Raw genomic sequence first — 25,357 nt, forward strand, 5'->3', positions numbered from 1 at the left:
CCACTAAGTAAATTCACTTGAGCAATTTTCCAAAACAGTTTACACAGTGCGGAGTTAAAAAGCAATAAAATGTGAAACGTCCCCTCACAATTGGAAACTCTTCCTGTTCACTACCCCAAAGGCTTTGACAGTAGACGCTTAAGCACGCTTCACCAGTTGCGAATACAAGCATTAGTGTCAAGTTGAACTCCGCAGAGTGCTTGGGATGGGCATATAGATGTCACAGCCACTTGGAATTTGTGCAAAGACTGCAAGCCTCCGAGATAAGCTCTCATCATCATTAGCCCATCCTGCTGAGAGTGAATGAAAGTATTGTGCCTGGTTATGTTCAATTCCAACCAAGCCAAACACAAGAGTAAAGAAGGAACGAGCCTATCAAAATACATACTCAAAGCAGACGCAGGAGGAAGTTCTGTTGCCTAACCGGGTTAGAGGAGGCGAAAGGTACTGGAGCGAAGGAAAGGGAAATGAGAGCCAAGCAGTAATTTTAAGCCTTGCCTATCATTTCATTAAGACTTCCTAAGTTGAAAGCACAATGGTACTAAGCAACAAATCTGAGCATAGATGAACAATAACTGAATTGTCACTTGTTAACCTTATGCACACCAGACTTTTAAAGGACTATTAGCAGAAGTTCCAAACTTGGCTCACACGGCGATCTTATCGGCTGCACTTCTCCCATGCTTGCACAGTTGGAGCTTGAGCTTCCTTGCACAAGAAGCCAGCCAGTCAGCGAATGGTTTCAGTGGTATCTTGAATAGATATATCTTTGGACGGGCAGTTGGGCTCCACCCACGGAAGTGCAACTGCGCTCCCTGCACGGATTCTGCAGCGCTACGTGCACAGATCGTTTCTGTGGAATAGTCAGGATACATTTCTCGGCGACAGTACTACTGCCCCGGGGGAAAAATTGCAGAAGCTACATGCGAGATCGGATTGCGTTCGATGATGCCGTGCGCTACCTGACGACACTCGATTCGTGCACACGCTGACACTACGTCGCTCGCTACGGCGCGACGCGATGGAAAATACTGATCCCTACTTTTATAATTGAGCCACCACTCCAGAATCAGAACACAAGGCTTGGCATGGAAGAAGCGAGGCACAAGTAGACAGCAAATGCAGGCGCGTAAAGCAAATAGCACGCGAACTGCAAAACAACGTGAAGCTTGCAAAATATTAAACGACAACAGTACAGTTCTAGGAGCATGTAAAAAGCGGGGCGAAGCAGCGTGCAGAAAAAATGCGTTAGGCTTACCAAGACGTGCAACAGCAAGTTCACAAAAAATACCCAATCTAAATAATTACAAGCACACCTCCCAACAAGAAAAAAGCGCCGCGAGGCAGCTGCTGTACAGGGAGATAAGGACGTAACGATGCGTCAGGCCTGCCATTCGAACCACGGGCGGAGAACATCGGGACACAAGACGCGAACACCCGGCTGCCGTTTGTCAACACAAAAAAGTGGCATGATCAAATGACGTAAATATGACGTTTGTTTTGTGACGTCACAGGAAGTTACGTGATTACTTTAGCTTGACGTCACTTCTGCGTGGCAGCAGCTGTTGCCAGGGGGGCGCAGCTCGTGCCACGCGCGTGGCAGGAGACTTAACCAATTTTCAAAGTGTACCTGTGCACGCCCGGAAGTTCGGTTACCTGTTGAGGTGCCCGGATGTCGGTACGTAGTGAAGTAGTGACAAGATGGCGAAGCTTTGACAGCCGCTCTGCTGAAGCAGGTAAGCTCGAAGTGACCTCCTATTGTCTCTTGGTTGATTCATTTCTTCCGCTGTATTTGCATACGGCCGTGATTGCTCGTGGAAGTCGCGGATGCTGCATCGGCGTCGTAACTTTTAGCGCATGCCTCCACGTGATGGATGTTATTGCACGCTAGCGAAGTGTCGCCTCCAAGCAAGGGTTACATCTAACGTTAGTGGAGTTGTTTGCTCTCGGAATTGACTAGTCCTGCACGTGCCATTCGCCGGACCCGTAAACAGGCCCCTTCTCGCGTCGCAGGGTAACTTGGTGCATCCGTTTGTGCACTTAGTACGGACTTCGTTTTGGTTTTGCGTGACAGCTCGGGCGAGTCGCGTGTGTTCGCCCGGACTGTTGATACGCCGCCGAAGGGGCGACCTTAATCGCCCGTCTAACCTTCAAAGTGTATGCTAATTAATTCTCTGGCCACGCTCTCGGTCATATCTACTTCGGCGTCGCCACAAAAACTGCGTCCTTGGGGGTAGACGCCGCCCGAGCTGGCGCAAGTGTGTAGCGTGAATGGGCGCGCCCGGTGGAGTTTTGTTTTCCTTGTGAACAGAACTAAGTGCCCATTCCGTTGACCGGAGTTCGCGCGGGCGCTAAAAGCGTTACTCATAGCGCGTGCCAATCCACGGCTCTTATACAACGCGTTCGGAATCCTTTACAACGTGCTGTAAAAGGCATCCGCCCTTGCACAGTTCGAGGCAATGCGGTTGTTGAAGCGTGGCGTTCCTTGTCTGTTTACGTTAGCTACAAAAACAAGCGCTCTAGCGTTTAATTGTCGCTGCGTGAGAAACTCCGCGGAGTATTGCGGTGGCCAGCTTGTGTGGTCGTTTTCTGAGTATCCGATGACGCACGCGGTTGTCGTCTGCAAAATGTTCCGTCCCACCTGGCGATCTGTCCGCGGCATCCGTCGAGTTCCACGCGGTAGTTTTTCTTTTAGTTCGTCAGCGAGCGTGAATTCGTTCGGTTGCCTGAACGAACGTATCGTCGTGCCGTCCTGACAGGCGTCACAAGTTTCGTCGTGCTTGACATGTCGGAACTGTTGTATACTTGACGTGTCGGAAACGCAAGCCCGACTCGGTGTTCCGTGTGTGTGTGTGCGTGTGTTTCGCGCTGGAAACATCTTAGGGGAAACTTTTAAAAAAGACCGTGCTCGCAAAGTGAAACGGATTGCACCGAGCCTAATGCCTTTTTAAAGGTCGCTCAGTGAAAGCGCAGGAAGTGGGCAACAATCGAAAGAAACGGGAAAGTACTCGCGTACTGTTCTACTACGCGTCGTTTAGGTGGGTTCCTGCTATTTCATACGGCGTGCCCAGGATGAGGCGGCCAGTTTCGCCGTGGTCGTATCGTAGTAGTACGACTCCAGCGGGCGGGAATAATACGCGCGGCGTCTCTCGCGCGGGGGTCACGGAGGTCATCGACGTGATGCTGCCCGTAGTAGCTCTTTTAGTGTGGGGCCTTCCTCCCTGCTCACTGCGTTGCCGTTAGGTTTCCTCCCCCTGCGTTGCGCTTCGTGCCTATCTTGTTAGCCACGCCGTGCGCTTTCTTCGTCAGGCTTTGTTTTTAATTTTATGTGTCGTTGTCTGGGCTTGTTGGTTGCCCGTCTTTGATGTCGTCTAATAACGCCTCTGACGCTAATAGCGCGCGTGCATTTGTGTGTTGGATTGTGCGAAGCTACTGTCCCCCCTGACAGGTGGTTGCTGCTCTCTCTCAGTATGAAGCGGGCAAATTTTTCATCAAACGAGCTTGAATATCTGGCATTTCCCGCGTAGTGGTCTAGTCATGCGTGTGGTGCTCATAAAGGACAGCATTGGATCTGACTGACAGTTTTATTGGCTGTACCATATAATAAACAAGCTTCTCGGAACATTCTGCAATTTTAAACATGACCAGGTGTCACTGTAACCTTTAATAAAATAGACCCGAAAGTGCGACTGAATGAACCTGTTGGCATGGAAAAAGACGGCAGTTGAAACGCATGCAAACAATGGAAGACCTGCGGGATGATCGGGGTACTGTCACTTGAAAAGAAAGCTTGTCTCAAGCTTGGCTGGTGCTGAGAATGTTCATTTAAATTGGCAACAGCCGTGCAAATAGACGAATCACAGACGGTGTCGATGCAAAATGTTAGAAATTGCACCGTGTCTTGGTAATTGAGTGAATTACAGGATTGACGCATTGTCGTGGTGGATGAGACGAGCATGCAGATGGGTAATTAGATGCTGCCATATAAATAATGCAAGACTCAGTGTGTTACTTTTAGATGCTGCCATATAAATAATGCAAGACTCAGTGTGTTACTTATCCCTCACGGCAGCACATTCTACACCATCAAAGCGGTTGGAGGGCGGGGGGTTAAGATATATGTGCAAGAATATTTTCCTCCTTTGCCGTACCGATTATTGAGAATGTTCAAACAGTATTCGCAACCATGTCAACAGTTCTGAATAGCCACTACTCAAAATTTTCCAGTGCTTGCATACCGTAATGCTTGCATTGGTGTATGTAAGAAAGCCCCGGTACGAAATTCAAATTCTAAGATGAGCGAGAAGTCAAATGCTAGCATTCAGTTTTGCAAACGTTCCTAGGAATGGGATCTATGTAGTTTTTAAGTGGCACACAGACACACATGTATGCTGTTTGTCGCTGGTAGCTCCTACTGGCGGCATTTCAAGTGTGCTATATTGTGTGGGAAATGTTTAAGGGGGAGTGGCTAAGTGTTGTCAGAGGACTTCAGTGCTTTGGTAGGGCTGGTATTATGTTTGTTGGCATTGCATGCATTGGGCTCATCCTTAGCAAGGCAGATGCTATTCAGGGTGGGATTTTCTTTGTTCATAGGCCATCACGCCCCTTGAGACTATTTAGCATTGCATGACAACTCCAGTAATGACGCTCGCCATACTCAAGCACTTGCGTCGCCCAGAGTACATCGTTACAGGTGGCATTGTTCACCTATTTCAGAGACATTTCCAGTGAAGCTTGTACGCAGTGTAATGCCACCTGTTTGCACAGTGCATTTGCATATAGCAGCAGCATTGCTATACTCTGTGACAACTTAAGAACGACACTGGAAGTTGCCACTGTGCCTTATCACTGTAGCCGAACGTTTCTCCGCGCGGCGCAAGTAGGGCGTCACTGGGAATATTTTGAACATGGTGTGAGCCGTTCCCGTGATTTTTTGGACTTAATAGGCTTATAAACGACTCCAGTGACGACAAACAAACTGTGTGAGACAAGGCAGACGATATCACGCATTCATAGCAAACCCCTTTCAAAACGCGCGCGCACTGACGTCACGGGTCCGGCGCTTTGGTGGAGTGATACACTACATGAGGTGGTGCCGTTCTTGAGTTGTAACCGAATAGAGATAAATGTTGGGCCTGTACAGCAAGTGGATGCTGAAATAATTCTAGGCCAGTCCATCCGCAAAGCGCAGCAGTTCTCTGCTATGCTGATGTAATGTGTGCGGGCTGATTGGACGTTAATATCCATCATTTTTTAGGAACAGCAGTGGCAGCAGTATTGCACTATTGTTGTGGTGTAAACGGTGTGGGAGTTATGTTTATTTACATTCTGAAAAGTAAACACAGATCCCTTCAATGGCACAGCCCTCTTGTCACCGGATAGGGTGACCGGTGCATTCGATTGGCACAGCTACAATGTACCAGCTACAGTGCCGCTGGCACTGCTATGTGCTTAAGATGTCGGTGCCCATGAATGAATGTTGGATGTGGCCATATTGTGGATTGTAAGGTGCACTATTTTTTAAATAGCTATCGCTTTAATCAGGTCAGGCTACATTCAGATTACTTGCGGTTAGAAACTAATCCACCTGCCAACCGTGGCCACTATTTTTTTTTTTTGTACAGGTGTCGTCAAAAGTAATTGGAGCACGGTCTCAAAAATTTAAAAGAATTTCTCCCTGAAACTGCCTGGCGGAATCGGTGTGCGTTTAAAGGAGTCCTCGTTAACGTGAAAAGCTTCCCGTAAACTGGTGATGGCTGTCACTAAGCCAGCAAGACAAGTACTTTGCTATATACACAAGTCCTTGTTCCGACTATGACAGCACTGGTACATTTTGGATTGCCATGAACTGGGGTCGATGAATGTTGTTGCTTCTGACGCACCCACAGTTGTCGCATCAGTTTGCTTGGCATGTCAGAGAGCTACTGTTGTGCACAAAAAGTTTCCACACATTCTTTGGGTTGCTTGTGCTTTAGCAGCTGCCAGGGTCTTTTGTGGTGCCCTCGTTGTTTACGGCCGTATAATGCACCCCATAACCTTTGACTTTTTACTAGCTGCAAAAGAAAAAAAAGAATAGGGTTGGTTGCAGCTGTTGCCTTGTCTGAGCTGCAGCTGCTCTTAGGTCTGGAATTCGATTGTGCCTTTAGTGCAATAGGTGCGAGTGAAGCTTCAGACACTCTTTTAAAAGAAATTGCCAGGGTGGTGCCCAAAACGTCAACCACCACAGCTGCTTGCAGGGTTATTAAGAGCGAAGCTCTTTAGCAAATCGTCATTTGTCGTGGCCGCAGTTAAAAATACCAAGAAATTGCCGAGCGCACGCGCGTGAGCGTGGGCCTGGCGGCGTCCACCTGGCGGCTAACAAAACCAAGAAAATGCCTACCGCTCGTGTGTGCGTGCCTCGTGATGACCGCCCAGCGTCCCCTGTGCACGTCAAGCCAAGCATACCCCCTGAGGGAGATTGGCCAAGATTGGCAAAAAAAAAGAAAAAACTCCAGCGTTTTTGATTGGCTGTTTGATTGGGGAAAATTCCAGCTTAACAGCGTAACTCTCGTGCACGTCCAAGGTGACGCTGCTTTTTAGCGGTTTAATTGATTAATGAATGAGTAAAAACGAGTTCCTAGGTATCAATTAATGTATTGTGAAGTTCGCTGAATGTGCCACCACTCAAGTAAAAGCCTCTTCCTCCAGTTTTGTTTCGTTCTCGAGGATGGCCGTCCCAACGAAGTCTATTGTGTGTCCGGATGCCTGGCAGTACTTAGCTGCACATGCACTATGAGCTGGCCCAATCTCTTTTGTGCGCAACAAAAAGCCCCCGAAAAGCCGCTATGTACACAATGACAGGTATCGTTGGCGCCTGTCGCCAACATGGAGCAACAAGCTTGCTGGCTACACCCTTCGGCGCTTCGCGGTCATACCGACGGCACCCCATCTCCATGAATCGCTCTTTCTTTCCATTGGATCGCCCCTTCGGCAATTAACTTTTTCAAGCCGGGCGTATCATGGATACCCCGCACATACCTGGCTTTATTTCATTATAAGAAGGGAAAAATTGAATAGACTGGTTTGACGAGAGCGGAACAGTCGTCTTCAAGTTTTAGAGGTCGAGTTTACACAATGAGGCAGCACAAGTGACACCCCCCTCTCCATGGAGGAAAGAAAAGGTTGGAGGAAAAGGTTAGGAGAGGCCCTGACGTCACATTTGTGAAGCCGAGTCCCACCATGACATGAGCCTAGACCTGTGCGCCGGTCAGAAATCGCCGGCGGCGGCGCGCCGGTGTTCCCACCTCCGGCGGCGGCGTGTAAACGGCGCGGGGGTCCCCGGAGCGGCGGCGGCGCGGCGCGGAATAGCGGGTGATGGGGGTGGTGGAGAGAGAGAGAGAGAGAGAGAGAGAGAGAGAGAGAGAGTTAGGAATTTGGGGTGTGGGAAAAGAAAATATGCAAAAAACGTGGGGATCCGGACATTTATGTGTAGGACATTTCGGTGCAGCACGTCTCGGTGCGGACATTTCGGTGCACGGAATGTCCCAGGCATTTCTTTAAAGATTTTTGCTGTAATACTTTAGTTTCGTCAGATGATATAATTTTACGTTCGAGAGTTGTGTTTGGTCCGCACTGCAAGCAAGGAAAAGAACGCTAAACAGAGGCGTAGCATTAGCGCCTAAAACCCAATATCGAAATTAAATGTTAAAAATTACGTACGTTGTTAATTTATTTCCCTTCTACCTTTTTACCTCTTTTTTTTATTTTAGCGGTCATGTGAACAACTCTAATATTTTAATTCAAGTGTTACCGAAAGGCTTTGATTTCACTTCACCCACCGCTGCAAGACGCTGCTGCTTTTAGTCCATTCCTATCTCTCTCTCCCCCCCCCCCCCCCTTCCTCGTCCGCCAAACCACCGCGAAAAGAAAGAAAGAAAGGAAACGAGCTAGCTTAAGCGCGCGTGCATCCATTTTAATAATTCATAATTTTCTCTGCCGATTTATTCTTGCAGTCGGTGTTGGTTCTACTCAAAAACTAGCCATTGATCGCACTTACGGTGGAGTGGCTAAAGGGGTGGGAGTGGGGAGGGCTAAGCACATCCGGGTATAACCAGCAGTGCTTATACCAGCCCCCTTGGTAGAGAGAGAGGGGGTGTCACTTGTGCTTCTTCAAAGTGTAAACTGGGCATCAAAAACGTGAATACGACTGTCGCGGCTCTCGCAAAACCAGCCTATTCAAAATTTTCCCCTCTTACAATGGAAGAAAAGGAGGAATGTCTGCGGTGTCCATGATATGCGCGACTTGAAGAGTTAATTGCAGGTGGGGCGACTGAAAGGAAAGACGGCCATTCCTGGAGAGGGGCGCCTTCCGTGTGGCCGCGACGCGCGGAAGCCTTGCAGCCATCGAGCTTGTTCCTCGATGGGGGCGACAGGCGCCAACTATCCTGGTCATTGTGTCCTCAGCGGCTTTTCGGGTGGCTATTTGTTGTGCAATAGAGAGGTTGTGTGAGCTCACGCCGAATGTATCGCTTTTTCTTGCATCAATGCGGTGACTCTTTGGACAAGGTGATGGTCGATATATGCCTGTAAGATTTCCACGGGAGGTTGAACATATTACTGAAAAAGAAATCTGGGAAGGTTAAAACTTACAGACGAAGAGGGGGGGGGGGGGGGGCTGGTTGAAATAAAATGAAATGAAAGTAAGCATGTAAAGCTAAAACGGAGGTTGGTTTGACCGAACAGAATTGGTGGTATTTGTACGCACAACCTGTACGCGCTTGATCAGCATTGAGGAGATATAGAAGCTGCAGCTGTTTTCAAAAGGCCCGTTCTTCCTTCGCGACAATATCCTACACTTGTCCGTAAAAAAAAAAGAAAAGAAAAAGCTGGCGAGAACAGTGTCTCCAAATTCCTTTAAACATGACAGCGCAGCCTAAATAAACTCTTCATAAGATTGTCTGCATTTTTATGGGCAACCGAATGTTTGTAAAGTTTTGGATTGTGAGAGTTTTCATTTTATTTAGAAAAAATTACATAAAGAATGCGTTAGCCATTGTAAACATCGGCTAATTGTCTTTGCTGATTAGCATGTCCCAAAAAAGAGCAAATATAAATAATGTCTTGTCGTAAATAAAAAAAACATGAGCAAAATAATTCAATTAGCTGGCTGCAAAACAGGTGTTCCCTGAACTAGGTATTAAAGAAAAATACACAAATGTTCAGTTTCTAAAAATACCTGGCAAAAAATCGCGAACACGGCATCAACATTAAAATGCAATCGCTGCCCTAGATTGTTGTCCAAAACCCATGTTAAGCGAAAATAAAAATGTAACGGCTGTTTCAAACTAACAAGCACCCGATAATACGGTCGCCGAAATGTTCGCGCAAGGAAATGCCGTGCGAGGAAAGGTCCGTAACGGATATGTGCGTCCACCGAAATGTCCGTACACCAAAATGTCCGCACCAAAACGTCCTGCACTGGAAGTGTTCCAGTTCACTATTCTGGAATGTCCAGCAACCAAATGTCCTAGACCTGGGACGACGCTGTGAGCTTCTTTGGTGGAGTTCCCACGGCTTCTAGTGCAATTTTCACCAATAAACCTCGCAGCGTAGAGCTTCTATGACATTCCAGACACTGAGATGGCTGTGTCCGACTAAGCTACAAAATCGACGGTTCCAGGCTTCGCAGTTGTTGTTTGTGCGGTTTTAATCCAATTACTTGCATTAAAATTTTTAATCGACGCTCAGCCCTACCATCCATCCACCCACCCACCCACCCATTCATCCATCCATCCATCAAACCGTCCGTCTGTCGACCCAATTTGGTTTGTTAGGTTTTAGCCTCCAGAGGCGTTAATTTCTGCCCCTATAGGAATTTTAAAGCATTCCATCTCTTCCTCAACCCTTTGGCTAACACGCGAAGGGGTAAAATCAAGGGAAACACGTCAACTGGAGTATGGGCCCATTTTTTTCCTATATGGTCACTGGGACCATTTTTTCCGTTTCCGGGGTTCACCCATCACAGCCACGGTGGCTGCTTTTCAGATTGAGTGGAAAAGCGAAAACGCCCGTGAGTTGAGGTTTTGGCGCACGGTAAAAATTCCCAGGTCATCAAAATTAATCCGGAGCCCCCCACTACAGCGCCCCTCTAGCCCATGGGTTTTTTTTTTTTTTTTTTTACTCACAGGTGTCAAAAAACACGTGGGCTACGAGGCGCTTCGGATTAATTTTGATCCAGTGCGGACGACCAGCTTCGGTTGGTGGAAATGGTCGTCGCCGCTGGCCCACGAATGGGGTCCTGAAATGAGGACACTACTCCGCAATTTTTGTGCTGACGAAATTTATTCTCTCTCTGCCTCGCTCTCTCTTTCATAGCCCATGTGTAGCTTCGGTGCGCTAAACCCCACAATCAATCACGTTCACGTCACGCAGCAGGCGCTATTAATATACAACTTCTACGTTTCAAAATCATAGCTTTATTGAATCTTGCGAAGCGTGGACATTGCACGTCGAAGCTCTGTTTGGGCACTCATAGCCTAATTCGGCTGTAAAGAACTCACAATAAAGGCAAGGAGTAAGAATGCATTGGTAGACAACCCTCTGAATTTCTGTAGATTTTCTTATGGTACCTTTCACCATTATTTCTGAATTCTTTTTCTCCAAATTTTCTAGTTAACTGGCCTCCATTGCAGAAAGTGCAGCATGACGTACGCTCCTCGGCCCTCAGGGACGCTATTTTATCACAGCTGCTCAAATACGACATTGGTTATCTGAAGTTGTGCGGGTATTAGAATTTCCTTCCAATTTTGTGTTTCACATTCGTTTAAGTAATGCATTGCTGACGTTAATGAGTTGTGAATGCTTGTACCAGGCTCACAGTTGCGGAGATCCTAGCTGCGCTTTCATATATCCTTCCTGCGTACCAGGACAGTTCATTTATTGACCCGCTTCCCGTGGACTCTTCCCGTAAAGACGCTCACAATTCAAGCTCCCGCGCTACTGCGGCGGTTTCTTGTGCACTGTTCCAGTGCTGATTATGGGGTTTCATTCTTCGATGTTAGCGGCTTGTCCACTAGAGAATCGACGAGTGGTGGGAGGAGCTGGCGCACTGATTTTGGAGACTTGTGTACTCCAGTCGTTCTCTTTCATCCGCATTTATTCTTTTCAGTCTCTCTCGACCGCTACTTTTGTGTTAATGTTTTATTTTCCTTGCAGTGTATATTTTTATCCCCGTTGGATGACGATGTTATTAATGCGCCAAGAGACCGGCCTTTATCAAGAAGGAAGGTGCTCAAACACTAGCTTTTGCTCATATGTCTGTACAGCAGAACGAATATGGCTTGAAGGGCTGAAGTTTGAGTTCGCTCCTGTCCTTCGTCCTACTTCCCTTTGGAGAAGAAAGAAAGGGGGCTATTGACACAGAGAGAGTTAGGTGGGCCTGTTTAAGCATGGATGCCTGGAGCAACATGGGTGCCTGGTCATTTTAGAGTTTCTGAGAAAGCGGCTAAAACAAGAAAGAAAGCAGCGAGAGAAGCTGGGGTGCTTCAAGAGGAATACGAGTCAAGCGCGTCGAGACGCTAGGCATTCACGCATTTATCCTTTGTTAACAAGGTCGCGGTATGCATGCAATGTAAGAGGATTGGTATGGGACGGGCCGGGAAGAAAAGGTATTCGGAGAAGGAGGAGAAGGAAGGGGAGAACTAGAAGTCTCCCCACACGAGCAGCAGAATGAGCTGATTACAGGCAGAAAGTACAAATCATCCGTTGATGCATGGTGGATTGCTATTATTTCCCGACGAACAGCACCGCTGAGAGAGGCATTTCTTGCAGAGGGAGAAACGACAACTTCCAGCGAAGCGACGTATTTTCCTTTCATACTCCTTCGTTGTTCAGAAGAGTCGCCCTTCAGCAGCTCCCCTCAAAGAAAAGAATAATAGGCGGAGCGGGGGGCCGGCGGCGCGCCGAAAATGTTGCCCGGCGGCGGCGGCGGCGTGCTCACTCCCGCGACTTCGGCGGCGGCGCAGACGGCGCGACCAGAACAGGCGGCGGCGGCGGCGTGGCGCGGCGGCGCACAGGTCTACTTGAGCCCACGGAGCCCAGCACTCTATCCCATCATCCTTTGCTGTCTCCGGTTTGATTTCACTAATAGAGTCACTAAATAAGGTTTTAGAGTACCGTCACTGAGGCACGCAAGTGAGCAGCGGTGGCCATTTTGGTGCTTATCAATGTTGCCAGATTGTCTCTGCTACCTTCTCGCCGCTAACTTTGACCGGGTCGCTTGTAAGCAACATGGCCGGGCTGGCGGGGCCGTGCAGCCGGCGGTGGTGCCTCGAAGTCAGAAGCTACTAGCTAATGGTCTCAAAATAATACTTCATACGCACAATTTTTTCATTTAACACGCCGACGCTAGACAGGCGAAGAGGCGCGTCGTAGTGTAGGGCTCCAGATTAACCTTGAAAGCCTGGGGGATCTTTGACGTGCGCCGAAATCTAGAACGCACGGTCGCTTTCGCTTTTCGCCTGTGCAGAATCTTTCAAGTGCACTGCAAATAATTTATAGTAACAGAGTGCCAACACCGCGCAAGCATTTGTAGTAGCTCACAGTAACCCTTTTTCTGCCCGGTTTCTCCGAACTTTTGCGGCAGAAATGTCGCATACGGGCGCTGCGAATTAGCGAAAAACGGTTATTTCGGCAAAGGCAACCGCGCCTAAGATAAAATAACGCTCGGTGCAATGACGAGTGATCCACCTAAACGACCGTTTAACTTGGAGGCGAGCGATAACGATCCGCAAGCCCAAATATTAGCAACTTAGCCCGTGTACGTCACCATTCGATTTGCAGCGTCAGTTTGTGCGCATGTAGCTAATTTTCCGGTTGATTTCCGAAAAGCAAGTTTTCCGCTGATTCTGCCAGTCACCTGGGAAATCACTTTCAAGAAGCAGGCATTAAAATTATCAAGAACACAAAAGACGAGCTGAACCCGCCCCATGCTTTGGATTTTTTTTTTCGGGGGAAACTGCGAATTGCATCAGCAGGTATGTATTCCGGGCACAATCCCTACTCTTGCTAGTCACTAAATAACCTTATGCAGTAACGCTGGCTTTTACCCAGCAATGCGCGCTGTTTGCGACAAGCGCAGGTTAAATTTCGGTTAGCAATATCAGAAACTCATAAACATAATTTAGTATAGCTTGGTAACGTTTTTCTAGTCTGCAACTTAGAGGACATACCTAAGATTCTTCTCTTATCCCCTCACAGCCTCCTCTTTCCTTCTGGAACAGGATGGCGATTCGCATGGTATCTTAACTAGCTGCAGTCGGTGTATGCATTTATTCTGAGGGCCTGTTAAACATGGTAAATGCATTCCTGGTTGTACTAGTGTCACTAGCTAGTACCACTATATAAAGTTTGTGACACCACTAGCGGCTAAATTTCGATGAATTGAATTCAAAGGACTTGAACATGTTTCATTTGTCAAGTTTCCTTTGCAAAGAAAATGCAACTCAGTCATCAAGTGCCAAAATGGATGCTTTCAGGAAATAAAACTCACCAGTCAACCCTACCTGATCACAAAACCCCCATATAAGTGCTGGTTTTTGTACGCACTGAATTCAGTGAACTTTAGTGAGCGGCTATCATTTAGCGGCTAAGAAAAATTCAGTAATGCAGCCACCTCTTTTTCTGATAATGGACGTTACTACCTAGGTGATGCAGAACGATGCTTGAACTCTCATTTGGCTCGAAAAGTTTTTAACACTTCAGCCCGTTCAGCACTAACGCCCAGGTCATTTTTAGCTCCAGTTAATGGAGTGCAGAAATGCCTCACATATTCTGGGAGTATTCTTTCACTGCTGAAAATCAAAATACTATCAGAAGGATATCAACGATGAGCATATGAAAGCAGAGCGGGCAAAAAAGAACAACTGAATGTAAAAAAAATATTTATTGAAGACAACGGCCTCAAAAAAAGAACACAACCAATCGCAGTTCAAAAAAATCTGGAAAAATTCATTATGAACTCTAGCAAGCCTTTCCGAGGACAATGAGGCCGATTCCGAGGACGACTTATGCCAAACGGCATACTATCGCAATGAAAAGAAGAATGCCTCGAGATCACAAAAACTATCATAGCAGCAGAAAAAAACCACACTTTCCCCTGAAAGAAAGCAAAGTGATTGCCATATAAACAGGAAAACTCTGCTGTTTTATTGCATAACTTAACACAAAACTGGTACAAAAAGTAGAATGCAAAGACCCCATGACTTGCACACACACACACACAACGCATTTATCCAACAAATATTCTGTACACAGTGACTATGCATTTGGTAGCATATCAGTACTTGGCCAAAGTAACACAAGGAAGAATTTTGTATGTGCATCTATGTGCAAAGCTGATTATGTCACACTTGAAAACTATTACCCCGAGGATGAAATCACATTACTTCACAGTGAAGTCACATTGCTACTGAACTATAAAAACAAACCTTTCCAAGAACGTAATTATTGTAACTTAAAAAATTTGACAAAAACAGAGTTTCTGCACTGTTTGAAAAGTGATTATTGTGAAGTGAATATACGTCACACAGGTACATGTACGGAAGTGCTAGAAGAAATGAAGTTGGCAATCGATTTCGAATTGCGGCACTACACAACTACATCATTTCCATGAGGAAATTGGCCCCAGCCATTTCGCAGCAGTAGAATGGGCTTTTCCAGCCCCTGTATTCGAGCAACAAACATGTGAACATTAAAGAGACACTGAAGCAATTTGTAAACATTGCAGGATTACTAGCGCAAATTGTAGTCTGGCCGTGTTTCAACCACTCTCACTGTATTTACGCAACTTTAATAAGCAGAAAAGTCAATTCTTCACGCTTCAGCTAATTCGGATTCGCAGCAGAAATCAAAGGCGCACCTAAAAAACTTCGAGATTGGAATGGGAAACGAACGAGCTTGTGTGCATCTCAAAAGAACAAACAAAAAAAAAAAAAAAAAAACACCGCACGGCATTGCTATACAACCAAGTGAAAGGCAGAATGCCCACCTGTGGCCATCAATCTAGCGAACAATGCAGACAACCAAGGAGTTGTCTCTTTTTTTTGCCCTTGTGTCGAACACTGTCCAGTCAATCTTCACACTGTGTTTGTGCGCGAAAACGCACGATTGAGCGGGAAAATCAAAATTTTAACCTAAATTGTTTAATTTCTCAGTGAATAAAGCACCGTTTGTATCCGGACAAGTGCTGGGGGCACTATAAAACACGAAATCTTTCGAATAAAACCAACTTGCATTTTCTCTTCATGGCTCCTTTAAGTTTGCCTTTTGTTCTCCAAACTGCTGCCAGTTAACACACTAACGAATCTGAGAGACAGCTGCCCTCATTCCAACACTTTTCGATCCACATTTTGCCTTTGCAGTCTTTGCCTTGCTGTAGCTTTCGTAGGGTGATCCGCAACCGAAGCATGAGGAAAGCCTGTGTTAGGCGCTTCTGCAAGTCGTGGCAATGTGGAAAGCTGTTCGCGAGTTGGCATTTGTCCAAGGCAGCATTTGTGAGTGAGGCGAGAGAAACTGTTAGAGCGTCATGTTCGTGTGCACGGAAAACACTATCCGCATGCTGCAGCAAGCTCACGACATGACCTGATGGACGTGTGAGAGGGTTGGGTTGTGACAGTGAGCGGTAAGACTTCAGCTTCAAAAGCTGCTCATTCTGCTCCTTGGGCTCTGCCTGGAGACACTCTCTGCATGTGTCACAAAGCTTGAATTTCTTGCTGACACTATGCGTTACGTACCCCGCCACATAGACAAGAGACTCCATTTGTACGTCATCAAGTGGGGGAGCATTATCGTCAAAAAGGCTGTCAGTTAGGAGCTCAACTTCTGCTGCCTCCACACTGTTCTTCTGAGCTGCCTTCTTCATCTCGACAAACTCGAGGAGGTCCACAGAATCGTCTATGTCGTAGCTGCCCTTGCGACTCGGTTTAAAAAACTGGCTCAACATTATGAGGCGGAGCATCAGCTTGAACTCGAGTGCCCTCGGCACCGGGTGCCTCGACCGAATGCAGGAGAACAGATTCTCCAAGGCATCCTGCGTCAGCCTGCACAGCAGCACGAACTTAAACTTGTGCACACTCAGAAGCTGGTGCTGAATTTGGAGAGCACTTGTTGTACTAATGAGTACACCTGCTTGTACGGGCTTGAACTGGTCCCTTCGGTTGCTCTTTATGGAGACATGAGCAAAAATCTCCATAAACTCCCTGAGGAACGCCACTGCCTCATCATGAGCGTCCGGCTTAAACATGCTCATAGCGGTGCCGATGTACCGCGACGTCATCAGGGTGAACCACCGGTACACCCGCTCAACAAACCACGCTGTGGTTAGGGCCTCCTCCTCCATCCGCCCAAGACTCACTAGTACGCGTATAGCAGCGCCAACACTATGGTTGAGGACAGCAACCGCAGATGCCACGTTCATTTTGGCAAAATGGTCCTGGTCCAGGTAGGCCGGCTTGAGGTGGGGGGCCAACTTGAGGTCGCGTTCGGCATCAATATCCGCCAGCTTTCTGATGTGCTTGACTGACACCTGCGAGATGCACAGAACATATTTGAAAATGGTTTAGCTTAAACTGCACTAAAATCCCCCAGCTCAAACACTAACACACTATCCCTACGTTGATAATCATTCTAGCGATCGTTGCTGTGCTCATTCTTGCGTTCGATCACCTCTTTTGAAATCACCTTGGATGACAATCCGTAGCACAATTTTTCACCACACTATCATCCTCTCTTGCACGTTTACCTTGCTTTTCGCGCCGGCCTTGATTCTGGACGGCAGCGAAGGGCGGTCCCTGCCGCGGCATGTGTGGTGCTAGCCGTTTTGTGCCCCGTACAGGCATGCACGACCGGCAAGTGTGCGGAGCGCTTCCGCGCGCATAAAACGCTTCATGCTTTCAGCTTGCTTGATTTCTTCTTAAAATCTTATTCAGCTAAGCTGTCGTCACAGCCAACAACGTTGATCGGGAAAACAAAAGCCTAGAGCGCTGTGGTCCCACAAATTTCCTAATTCCCTTATAATAATGGATCAGGAACTTGGGGTACCTCCGTATTTGTTTGAGCCCGTCGCTTCGCGTACAAAGCACAGAGCACCCGACGACACGGCCTGCCCCGCGACTACTCGTGAAGGCAATGTAGTAGCCACGGGCGCTCGGGTAGGAAATCTCCATGGTATCTAGGAGCCGCTTTAGGGAATCACGCAGTAGCATTACGGTTAAAAATCGACGCAGAAGCAACTCTAGACAATGATGATTAATAAAGTGCAGGTTACACGCCTGCTTAATTTGGAACTTCGCCCAGTAAACTGGGACACAGCGAAGCGGCGGCGCACGTCGCTGGCCGTCTTCCGAATATGACGCTACTTCCGGTCGCTGCCGCTGTTTCTCGCTCTTCCGGCGATGCGGCAGGGAGCGGTGGGTCAACTTAAACGACGAATACCGCTGTCCCCAAGCTAAAAATGACGAAAAAAACTTTACAGGCATAAACTGACCAATGTAATAATTGTAAAAAGTAGAGCTTTGCCCGGTTTTAAAAGCATGATGGGGCTAATTAGTAATGATGGGGCTAATTAGTAATTAGCCGATGATGGGGCTAATTAGTAATGAATCAGTGGCACCTGTTTCATTTCAGGTTGGGACGATGCAGCATTGAAGCTTTTACCTCAGACCTCATCACATGCTTGAACCTTTAACAGAGTGCTTGAAATTTCCACTAATTACGCTAGCTGGCATACTTTACGGACAAGACGAGCACGGCTAGGTGCCCAGCCTTAACCTGGACTAGTTTGGTTGTTTTGAGGTGAACACACGTACATGGAATGCCACGTGCAAGGTACACCTTCAACTGATGTCTAATGATCAAACGTGTACCGTGATAACATACTAAAGCTTGTTCGGCACCACAATTTGAATATTTCAAAAACAGCGCAGAGACGAAGGTGTATGGAGTGACAAACTAGGGCGCTATGATTTGTCAATTGTCTCTGGGCTATTTTTGAAGCAGTCAAAGCGTGTATTGTGCTCTTGTTCTGCTTATAATTTCTGCTTCGTCTACATAAAAAAATGAAACAATTAAAATCTTCGGTTGAATCTTTGTCGTTGCCATGCCTAATTTCATCCTGTACATACCTCGTGACTGCTTCCACCCATACTTCTTGCAAAATTGCTTAGCTTCATTGGGAGCTCAGGTGAAGGACGGTCATGCATTCAATGCCCGAGAACACTGTCACCAGAGCACATCACCGTCTCTTATACTCCTCAAGAAGCGCACAGCAGGCCTAGGTGGCATGTAAAACCACCGCCTCATCTCACACGCCAGAGCCACATAAAATATCGTCGCAGCCTTGGGTGGAGACGTTTTCCTAACTCAAGCCGCAGCGGTTTGAAGCAACGCAAGACATAAGAAACTCCCCGCACAGGGATGATGCTGAGATAGCATGAAGCAAGCCGCGTTATCCATGGCGCTGTACGAGCCTGCCCAACCGTACAAATGGAGTTGGCGCCATTGCGCAGGTAGTGCCGCCGTGTGCACCCTCCAGAAAAAAATTTGTGGGCAATTCATACTTCCTGTTCACTGGACAAAAATTACATATATGAACAGAGTACAGCCTGCGAGACAATGCCATGTCTCCTGCTCCGTTCCTTATTTGTGTGTGTGGTGAACTTGAAACTGGCCCACACATACCTACATCTTATGAAGCTATGTTCACTTCCACACACACATATGCTTACCTGTCTCAATTGGCTGAGCTTCGCCATCCAATGGAGGAGGTCATACTCCATGTGCTTCACCTGGGAATGGGCGAACGGCAACAGAGGCAGCAGGTGCATCGGCGGCATCCAGTGTGTCTGAGATGCCAAAAAAATAAAAACCATACATGTCATCGAGATAATGCATGGTACAATGCTCAGCAGTGCATCAGCTAAGTGACATACCGTGGGCTTGTTCACTGCCTGGCCTCCTCGGAACCTTCCCCTTAGCCCGTTTCTGCTGGTTGTTGGAGGCTTCGATCGTTGGCACAGCATTCCACTTGAGGAGCTTTCGGCCATCAGCCCTGCCCGTTTCAAATTGGCTGTCTTCAAAGTGGTCCTAACAAACAATTCAATACAATAAGCAAACAAGAAAAGTTTTATCAAATGCAGAACATTGTGTGAATGCTTTCTCGCTTGAACGTCTCTCTGTCAACTTCACATGAAATTGAAACTGCTAAATTGCGCCCCACAATACGTCTAACGGCCTTCTTCGGCAGCATCATGTCGAAATTCCGAGTTTACAAGCCACACAACAAATCGCAAGCAGTATACCCGCAATTAGTGATCAAGGCATTTTAGAACATGCCAGAATGCTAACGCTCAGTGGCATTATAAATGTAGGCTGCGAAAATATTTTGAAAATTTTAGTGTACGCATAACTTAGTGCACACAGAATGCTTTTGTTTTGTTCTTATTTTTTCTGAGAGTTTCGTGTTATACTACAGAATGCACAACCTCGTAGAATTTATCTAAAGTGAACAGGCCAAGCTTTATACCAGAATTGGCAACAGAATGGGGTGAAGGCGTTTGTGACATTAATAACACATCTGTGGGGCCTACTTGGTGCCGCATAAATGAGTGGGAGAGCGCCTAAACATTAAAAAACGAATGAGGACGAAAGAACATGGCGAAACAACGCGCGATTTGTAAAGTTTAAGCGCTTTCACTCGTGACAGTTCGCGGTGTACATCAAACCAAAACTTCCAAAATCTTCTGGAAAGTTCCGCACTAATTCCCGTGACCCCTCCGTGAACGCTAAACTGCCGAATTAAAATTTATCCAACCATTTCGGATTCTCGTAATGGCAGTCGCCCAACGGGATGGAACGTCCCACGACATGCAAACGTCCGGGGCGGGGACGAAATAACTTAAACGGATGGCGGTATTTATTTTGGCAGGCGCCTCGTAGGCGTTGTGAACCCCCCCGTACCCTGAGACATATATGTTAATTCCCTGCGAGGCCACATGCGCGCATTTCACCTTCAATTTCCACGTATGTGAATTCTATGCCTCTATGAACTCTAAGACAGGCGTCGTCATATGCGTGCCGGATTGTGAAATTGCCGTACTCGCTCGCTGGCGCGCGGCCCAAACTCTCTCACCGTTTCCTTCCCTTGCATACTATTTTCTCCCCCCTGCACTTTGTAAATTCTCATCTGTTTAACTACGCCTCCTGCGTCCACATCTCTTGCCTACTTTTATTCCAGCACAACTCCGCCAGCACCCGGCCGACGCGTACGTTGTCGGGCCGCGTTGGCGAGCGAACGAGTACAGCAATTTCACGACGCATATCGCGGCCCGAAGACCGCGGTCGGACGTTCGCGGCGGCGGCGGCCGGTCTCGCGAGCTCATTAGCTGCGAAGCGCTCGGCACGGAATTCTCACAACGCCTACGAGGCGCCAGCTTTTATTAACTATCGCGAATTCACTTCAAACAATCTCACCTCACAAATCCTGGAGTACGGGGTGGGCACGAATTCATCGCGGCTGACGAGTTGCAGCCACACGCGTAGCCGCTCGCCGTCCTTTTTCCCCAGCGGGCAGCGCATGAAGCGTTTTCCATCTTCCTGGGAGTTGTAACAGCTGAGTATGCAGCAAAACGGCATCTCCGGACACACTTCTGCAGCTAAAATGCTGCGAAGCGTGCCAAGCGCGGGATGGTTTGGTCGGTTTGGTTCACGTTCGGAACGTCGGTCGCGCGCAGCCACAGGGCGAACAGCTAGGACTACCACAGTTGACCGACTGAAAACGCACAAGCAACAAAATGGCAGCGCCCATGAACCGTCGCAGTGTAAACAAATGTCACGTGTCGCGAACTGACCAATCATCTTGGCGGCGGCACGGAACAATGGGAGAAAAGAGTGCCGATACTCTAAAACCGTATATAGTGACACTATTCACTAACATGGCGCCGCCCTGCCCTCCCGCTTCGAAGCGAAAACAGCTTCGTCGCTAATTCCTCGGTGCGATGTCATCTTCTAAGCTGTTGATTTCGCCTTCAATTTGCCCATCCTAACCCTCACCCACAGTTTCAATCGAAAAACGGCCTTCGTTTTTGAGATAGAAGGACGATTTTTCAGCTCTTAAGCCTGGCAAAGTAGCGTTTGTCGTCATAGCAACAGGCTCGCGGGATGGCGAACGCAGACGCCTCCGACGGCAGAGTTTTCAAACTGGCCTAATCTAAAAACGTTTGTCGTAGCGACTGCGCTGGTTTGCAAGCGTAGCGAAGCAGCCATATACCAAGCGCCTTAAAAATCTGTCCGTTTTATTTGCCCAAATTTGGCCGCCGCAGTTGTAAACAACTAAGCAACATTGTCCATGGGCTCAATAAAAATCACGTGACTTCCTCCACACTTTTTGCAAATGCATTGGGGTGCTAGGGGCCTCTCCTGAGTATTCTTTCCTCCATGCCCCTCTCTCTACCAAGGGTATGGTGGCTAGAAGAGGCTGTGCTCAGCCGTCCCTCTCCCCCCCCCTTTAGTAACGCCACTGTAAGGGCGATCGTTGGTTAGTTTTTAAGTAGAACCGACGACTGATGCAACGAAGGCGAGATTGATAACGAAAATAATTAAGAGGGATTACAAACGCGCTTAAGGTAGCTCGTTTCCTTTCTTTTTTCTTTTCGCGGCGGTTTGGCGGAGAGGAGGGGAAGGAGAGATAGGAATGGACTAAAGGAGCACCGTCTTGCAGCGTTGGGTGAAGTGTGAAGTGAATTCAAAGCGCTGCGGTAACACTTAAAGTATTAGCGTTGTTCATTTGCATGTTAAAATAAAAAAAAGGTGAACAGAAGTAAATAACAACGTTAATTTTTAACATCTACTACCGAAATTGGGTTTTCCGCGCTGATGCTCCGCCTCGCTTAAGTGTTCGTTTCCGCGAACGGCGGCGCAAACAAAACTTTCTAACGTGAAAACATATCAACTGACGAAATTACGATATTAAAGCTGAAATGTTAAACGATTGCCTGGGACAGCCCGTGCACCGAAATGTGCGCACCGAGACGTTTTGCACAGGAACGTCCGTGCAACTTCCGAAAGGTACGTGCACCAAAATATCTTCGCACCGAAATGTCCGCACAGAAATATCCAGATAAGGATTACAAATAGAACTTCCGCGAACCCAGCATTTTTCTGGATGTGCAGGGCGTTACACTGTTCTCCATTTTCCGTAATTAATTAGTATTTTTTCTAGTTTTTTTTTTTTTTAGTTTTTCAAAATTTCGTTCGACCAATTATATCCATTTACGCTATTATAACGATTACATGTGAGACTTTCGCGAACTCTGCATTATTGTGGAAACGCTGGGCGGCATACCGGTTGCCATTTTCCGCAATTTTTTTTTTTCATTCTTTTTGTAATCCACACTAACTAAAAAACAACTAATCAATGTCTCCCAATTACTCGGATTAAAATTTTTAATCGATGCTCAGCACTGGCATTCATCCATCCATCCATCGGTATACACATCGTCCATCGATTCATCCATCAAACCGTCTGTCCGTCCGTACGCCCATTGTCTGTCTACCCAGTTTCCTTTGCTAGATATTACCCTCCAGAAGAGTTCACTTCTGGCCTATACATGAATATTAAAGCATCCCATCTCTTCCTCAACCCTTTAGCTAAAACCCAAAGGGACAAAATCAAAACCGCAACTAAGTTCAAATATGGGTAACTTGAAGGGAAACATGGCTATCAGAGCATGGGACCATTTTTTCCGTTTCCGGCTACGCTACATCGCCGCGAAATGTTCAAGCAGCGTCCTATAGCGGGACTGGTCATTATTGGACGCTAGTAATAACAGTTTATCTCTCTGGAATGAAATTTATTGTCAAAAGCGAGGTGGCCAAACATTGCAACGTTACTCGAATTGATTTATTGATCATGAGGTTTAGCGCTCCGGTGCTACACCGAAGATGAGGCGCGCTGTTAATTTTGACCACCTGGGGAACTTTAACGTGCGCCGAAATCTCGAACACACAGGCGTTTTCGCTTTTCGCCTGCATCAGAAATGCGGCCGCTGCACGAATTTCTATGGTGGTGAACGTGCCCCTCTGGGATTGAAATGGGAGGGGCTGTTGGGTGGCACGACTGTCACCTTGCTTTTCACAACTTTTGCCGTGGCTCTACATGTGCGCGGTACAGCGCAGCTTGGGATTACAAAAATAATTATTTCGGTACTCAAATGATAATAAAAATGCCTTACGGTTGCTGAGCTTTTCAGTTATATTTTCAACGGTACTCTATGCTATCTATGATTAGAGCCTCAGAGTCTTTTAGTTTGTAAAAAGGTAGTGCAGTTCGTACCTTGTGATACTCTGCAAGAAAAAGAAAATTTTCTCCGAATGCTGTGACAGTGTCATGTACCTTCAAAAGCGAATTAAAAGCTCACTTGCCCCCCCCCCCCCCCTCCCCCAGACTTGCCAAAAATTCAATTTTTTAGGCTCCTAAGAAGACATAGTAAATGTCGTTAACTGCTCCAAATCAAGGTTCTTCTGCTCCAAAGTCGAGATTTCGCTGCTCCAAAAACTGCTTCCAAATCTGTTTATGCCGTCTCACCCCTGCTTCAACGCGTTAATTCTCAATTCGAACATCGAACGTTGGCCCATAGTGTCGGTGAATTCGAGCTCTCGCAAATTAACAGGATATCGAGGTTGGTGGAGCAGCCGTGACATATCGAAGTGGCCCAGCTATATGGCTGCAGTGCCTTGGAAGAGGTTGGATTACTGTGGGAGTGGCACAGCAGGAGGTTTGGAGGTTAATCCCGATGGCGCTCTGCATTGGGACCTCTGTGATGTGACCTCCATTGCCCGCGGCCATTGTAGTGCACTGCTTCGATAGGGCGAGGGTCGACCGTCTGATAGCCGGCGCATCCGCAACCTTGGACAACTGGGTTCTTGTCGTGTCCTCAGTATGTATCTATTCCCTGCAATCGTGGTCATCTGCGATAGTGCGCCCTTGTCGACGCTGTTCGCCGACGCGACCGGCATCCAGAAGCGGGAGACGGCGTCGTTTGAGATGCCGCCGGCGTCTACCGTTTGATGCAGCCGCATCCCCCCAACCTCCCTGGTTTCGCGCGCTTTTCCGGGTTCTGCCCGCCTTTTTTTGCCGCGCTCTTTGCATAGAGCCCGCGGGGGTGTGTCACTTATCTCCGGCACGCTGTGAAATGGGTGTAGCTCTGTTGGCGCGAGTGTCACTGGCCTGACGGGGATTCTATTTCGGGTTGTGCTGGAAGGGGACGCAGTTCCTCCGCTTCCTCCTCTCTCTTTCTGTTGATTACACCAGTCTGATGCTGGAGGCTAACTGGGATACCTGCCGGAGGAAACGAAGTCCCCGGTCCTTGAAAAAAAAGGCAGCATCTCCACTTTGTGGATGATGGCGAGGGTGCGGAGTATGGGGACTCGAAATGACATCCAAGTTGCGCCCCGACCGTCATTCAACTTGAGCCGTGAGTTGCACCCTGATTATTCCCTAAATTAAACTGCAACTGACGGCTCAAAACGAATTTCGCTTGATGCTGGTGTGCGCACGGATGGACGCGGACGGACACTAGGGAGTACCTAAAGTACTCCGCACCGTTACAGGCGAGGGAGTAAGCCGTTTGACTCTCGGGTACTAACTCACGGTCGTAGCGCAATGGGTAAGACGACTGACACTAACTCTGTCTGGTCTACCAGACACAGGCTCCAATCCTGCCAGTGCCTTTGATTTTTTGCGATTGCAAATGCTATGCGCGCGGACGCGGACGGACATTGTGCGGTCCTAAGGTACTCCGCACCTAAAATCGAAATCTGGCTCTGCGCATGCGCGATGGCGTCCAGACAGTAGACGTTACCGTACCGGAACCGTTTTTCCGATCTGCTATAACTCTGTTATCTTGGGCACGGAAATTGCCTCTTACTACTGCTTATACCATACGGAATCGTTCTATAGCAAACGAGAGTAGCGATCACTAGCGGCTACTTTGCGCGACTGCGGAAATGCGTGCGTCGCTTACTCTTAGCAATGTTTTGGATCTCTCTTAAACGAAGCTTATTACCCCACGTGAAGGACAGAAAAAGGGTCGTTCCTCATCGGGTCAATCTGACGTTCATGCTCAGCCAAGGTCAAGCCAGCGCCTCGTGCGGTTGCGCAGTGAAAGCTTCTAATCGCTCGTTCGTTCCAAGTTCACTAGAGTTCCTGTATATGCTCCCTACGGGGAGCATATACAGGAACTCGTATATGCATATACAGGAACTCTAAAGTTCACCTCGCGTTCGCGCCTGCAGCGGCGGCTGCGCTGAGCTGCCTTTGTGTTTT

At 47.7% G+C, this 25,357-nt stretch overlaps 1 protein-coding gene across 3 annotated transcripts in view; it reads left to right on the forward strand.

Moving 5' to 3' along the window:
• Positions 1-1,648: 1,648 nt before the first annotated feature.
• Positions 1,649-25,357, forward strand: part of Mbt (serine/threonine-protein kinase PAK mbt) — a 56,481-nt gene continuing 32,772 nt past the window's right edge. For 2 of the 3 annotated variants that reach the window (XM_077680783.1, XM_077680785.1), the window contains exon 1: positions 1,649-1,736. The gene's annotated coding sequence lies outside the window, so the exon portion shown is untranslated. The remainder of the gene's footprint in view (positions 1,737-25,357) is intronic. The other variant, XM_077680784.1, reaches the window with a different exon arrangement.

This window comes from Haemaphysalis longicornis, unplaced genomic scaffold (genome assembly GCF_048455015.1).
Source record: "Haemaphysalis longicornis isolate Haplotype H1 unplaced genomic scaffold, Haemaphysalis longicornis Haplotype H1 scaffold_8, whole genome shotgun sequence".
In the NCBI taxonomy this organism is placed as follows: Eukaryota; Metazoa; Arthropoda; class Arachnida; order Ixodida; family Ixodidae; genus Haemaphysalis; species Haemaphysalis longicornis.